This window comes from Gavialis gangeticus, unplaced genomic scaffold (assembly GCF_001723915.1).
Source record: "Gavialis gangeticus isolate Ggan-Ray unplaced genomic scaffold, GavGan_comp1, whole genome shotgun sequence".
NCBI lineage: Eukaryota > Metazoa > Chordata > Crocodylia > Gavialidae > Gavialis > Gavialis gangeticus.
Window position 1 is genome coordinate 129,867,600 of NW_017729032.1, and position 4,749 is coordinate 129,872,348.

General features: G+C 44.8%; 1 protein-coding gene across 2 annotated transcripts in view; it reads left to right on the top strand.

Moving 5' to 3' along the window:
* Nucleotides 1-4,749, top strand: part of BIVM (basic, immunoglobulin-like variable motif containing) — a 38,440-nt gene that overhangs the window by 9,334 nt on the left and 24,357 nt on the right. The gene's annotated exons all lie outside the window — the stretch shown is intronic.

A 4,749-nucleotide genomic window follows, 5' to 3' on the forward strand; every position in this document is an offset into this window, starting at 1 on the left:
GTCTGGAACCAGCTTCCAAGTGAGGTGGTGCAGGCTCCCACCCTGGGGGTTTTTAAGAGGAGGTTGGATGACCACCTTACTGGGGTCATTTGACCCCAGTGCTCTTCCTGCCATGGCAGGGGGTCGGACTAGATGATCTGCTCAGGTCCCTTCCGACCCTAGAAACTATGAAACTATGAAACATGGTACCAGATATGAGACCAAAGGCCTGGCTTGACTGGACATATATATCAAAGTAGATATAAATGCAGGGTAGAGCAGACGTGCGCCTTATAAACTAATCAGAGTAGCTGGATATAGATCTGCCTCTCTGTGTCTATATGTACGTACACACACACACACACACACACACACACACACAATTTGAGATATCTGTACATCTACAAATATTCTATACGTGGATTTGTACATCTTGAAGTGTGTCTGTTTAATATATAGAGTGCTATATAACTATAACAAAGTAGATGTACATGCAGGGTAGGTTAAACTTGCTCCTTATAAGACAGTGGTTCTCAACCTATTTGTATCAAAACCCATTATAAACATCTGTGGACCATTCCGACCCAGTAAATAGTTTAAGTAGAAAACAGACAAGTATTTTGGGCCCCAAATACTTGTTTTGCACTACAGGTTAAAGCAGCTCAATGGTCTTTAAAATTAAGACAGAAATCAACATCAACAGGAAAATATTAACAGCAATATCAACATATGGCCCTTCATTACTTCCAGGTGACATTCATCATTGTGCAAATTGCTGGCACCCCTCATTGCTGACTTGCAGCCCCCCAGCTCTGCCAGTGGCCCTCACTCCTGGCCCTGCTGGTGCCCCTCACTCCTGACCCATAGTCCCCTGACCCTTCCTCCCCCAGGCCATGCTGGTGCCCTTAGCTCCTGACCTGCTGCCCCTCTCCTCCCCTGCTCTGCCAGAGGGGGCCCCCAGCTGCCCCCTTCCCACCTGGGCCAGAGCATGGTGGCTGTGGTAGCTCCAGTTTGTGCAGGTGGCAGCAAAGCGAGTCCAGCTCCAGCACAGGCTGGAGGAGGTGAGGCCTGTGGCACCCCTTGTTCTGGGCTGGGGTTCCCACACCACACCAGGTGGCCTGGCCACGGCCCCCCGTCCCTGGCAGTGTCTTCCGGCCGCCCTGCCTCTGTGAAGATGTGCATTAGCCCCAATGCTGCCAGCCTGGCCATGCAGCTCCCTGTTGCCCAGAAAGGGCTCCCCTCCCCGCCCCTCTAGTCCCCAAGCCAAGGCCCCCCATTCCCCATAGACTTACCTGCATCCAGCTGCAGGGCTGCTTGCACACCAGGTTCTCTGGCTGTATGCTGGCCACATGGGTGTGTGCGCACAGATACCTGTGGTACCCCATGCCTCCAATCACTCTAAGCAGCTCTTTGCAGACTGGAAGGCTGCCAGCCTGCAAGGAGAAACCTGTGCTTCCCCGTGTTTTGCTGTGATTGTTTGTGATCCTTTCAAACATTCTTGCGATCCACTTTTGGGTTGTGACACACAGGTTGAGAAACACTGTTATAGAATCTATCTATTTTGGTTAGTTTATATGTATCTTAAATTATGTATGTATAGAGCTCTATATCTATATAAAAAGAGCTTTCCTGAGCTGAAGCTCACTTCATCAGATGCTATGAAAGGGCTTGCAAAAAGTCTTTCAGTCTGAAGTCTGTGTACCTGACCTCTGTTCCGAGTGTCAAGCCTAATGCTTCACCCTTTGGTTTGTTTGTTTTCCCAGACAGAGCACATTGCCCACGGTGCCTATGGATAGATGATTCAGTGGAAACCATCAACTTTGATCTGTTAAAACAGTAGTTGATAAGCAACTTGGCTACAGCATCTGTTCCTGAGTTTTATGTGCCATACTTGGTAGCTGTCAGGTACATTTTCCTATCTTAAAGCAAAACAAAATGAAGACCACTTTTCCTTCCTATGTTGTTTTGAAACAACTAAGCATACCACTTGGCCCTGAGTCTTCTCTTTTATTCTATTCTTTTATGAAGAAAATGAGGTGTTGTGAATCCCAGTTGCTTAGGTACTCCGTAGTGACTATATCCAGGATCTTTCTTTCCATGATAAATGAAAGCTAATGTTTACTGAGGAAAGCAACAAAGCAGATGATAAAGTGCTGTCAGTATACAAACAGGATTTTTTCTTTTCTTCTGTTTAGTAAAAACTTGATCTTCATTTTTAGAAAAGGAGGTATGATTTGAAGAATGAAATGGACTTTTTGAAAGTCATATCCCTTCTGTTCTTTAGTATTTGGGAAATACCTTGAGATGTGTAAGTGTAACATATTATTACTGTTATGATAATACCATATTTACTCAGATACTTGAGGTCTTCTCCCCTCAGTTGGTACCTTTTATACTCACTTACAAGGGATTCTCACTAAAATTCTCAGTAAATTATATATCATTAAACTGCTGGCAAAAGCAGCATGTGCTCTGCAGTGGAAACCAACTAAGAAGTTGATTAAAGGCAGCCAACACTGAGCATAGAATCATAGAAAATTAGGTTTGGGAAAGCCCTCAGGGGGTCATTTAATCCAACCCCCTGCTCAAAGAAGGACCATCCCTAACTAGATCATTCCAGCCCGGGCTTTGTTGAGCTGGGCCTTAAAAACCTCAAAGGATGGAGATTTCACATCTTTCTAGGTAACCTGTTCCAGTGCTTCACCACACTCTTAGTGAGAGAATTTTTCTTAATATCCAACCTAAACTCCCCTTGCTGCAACTTGAATCCATTGCTTCTTGTTCTGTCATCTGCCACCACTGAGAACAGTTTAGCTCCATCCTCTTTGGAATCACCCTCCAGTAAGTTAAAGGCTGCTATCAAATCCCCCTCAGTCTTCTCTTCAGAAGACTAAATAATCCAGTTCCCTCAGCCTCTCCTTGGAAGTTATGTGCCTCAGGCCCCTAACCATTTTTGTTGCTCTCCATTGGACTGTCTCCAACTTGTCCACATCCTTTCTGTAGTGGGGGGTGCAAAACTGGACACAGAATTCCAGATGTGGTCTCACCAGTGCAGAACAGAGGGGAATAATTTCCTCAATCTGCTGGCAACACTCCTACTAATGAAACCTAGTATGCTGTTAGCCTTCCTGGCAACATGGGCACACTGCTGACTCATATCCAGCTTATTGTCTGCTGTAAGAGGTCCTTTTCTACAGAGCTGCTGCTTAGCCAGTTGGTCCCAAGCCTGTAGCGGTGCATGGGATTTTTCTGTCCTAAGTGTAGGATTTTGCACTTGCCGTTGTTGAAACTTATGAGATTTCTTTTGGCCCAATCCTCTAATTTGTCTAGGTCACTGAATCCTAGCTCTACCCTCCAGCATACCTACTACTTTCCCCACCATGACTAGAAAACTAAATGCCTGTATTGGGCAAACGTGATAGTTTTTTGTTTTTTTCTTTTTAATAAAATTTCATTTCCAGGGCCAAATCAGTTCTGAATTAAGTTCCAGATTTCAACTGAGCAGATCTCAGTTGTTCATGTTTGTGTAGCACTACCATTTGCAAGCATACTAACCCCCAGATCAGGGGCAGGCAATTTATTTTGGGTGGAGGGCCGCTTCCCGAGTTTTGGCAAGCTGTTGATGGCCGCAAGGTGCCCTGCCTCTCTGTTTTGCCATCTTGGGACCAGAAGTCCTGCCTCCTAACCTCTGACCTTTGCCACCAGAAGCCCCTCCCCTGGCCCCCCAGAAGTACTGCTTTTAGCAAAGCGTTTTGCCATCTTGGAAACAGAAAAATACCAAATTGTATTCTAAAAATCAAACATCTACTACAACATTAATTAATTAGTTAATTAATTAGATTAATATTTATCTGGGCAGATAAATATTAATTTTCTAAATTTTTAGGGGCCCTGTGCGCCAGATACAGTGCTGTATTTTGCCTGCCCCTGTCCCAGACTCATCAGTCTGAGGCTTCAGATACTCCCAAAGCCATAGCAGGTATCCTACATGCAAGCTCCAGACCTGGGGGCTTTCGAGTTCAGATGCTCTCTAGTTTCTCTTACCCCTAGCCAAAAAGCCTACCACAAGGATAGGTTAGTGCAGCCCATTTGAATCAGACATGTGGTAGTGCTTATCAAGTGCAGTCCCCCTCTGCTGTCTCTTGAAAGTTATGATGAGCCACTCTATTGCATACATTTTTACTTCCTCTTCACTCCCACGGTTGAGCTGCACCTTTCTTTTCCCCTTTTAAAAGAGTCCTGTTCCTTCACCAGCCTTAAATGCCTGGCAAACTTCATGAAATGGTATCCCAAACAATTCACCCAGAAACCCTCTGTTGCCCCCTCTCTCAGCATGGCACATATGATTAGTATGACCTTGACCTCTGTGAGGTGAAGCAGGACCAGGTTGCCCTGCACTTTATCTTCATATAAATTTTTGGACCATCCCAGGACAAAAACACCTGGTTCTCATCATGAGTGGTGGCTAATCAGTGCATCGCTCCTTTGTGGGGGTATCTAAATGGAAACGCATGCTGAACTGTGGGGTCACCATAGTTTGAAATGCTGTTGACTCTGGTGGGGCCCAGCTCAATGAACTGTGTAGCCCAGTTCAAAGGCACAAGCCTTTGGTTTTGGATTAATTATAATATCATGCATAGTTTGCACTATATGTAAGTAGGTTCCAAAGTGCTACTCAAAAGTGTGTTTATGGAGTATCTGTGCTAAAAGTTGCAACAGTCTTAAAAAAAAAAAAAAAAAAAAAAAAAAAAAAAGGAATCATTTGTGGTA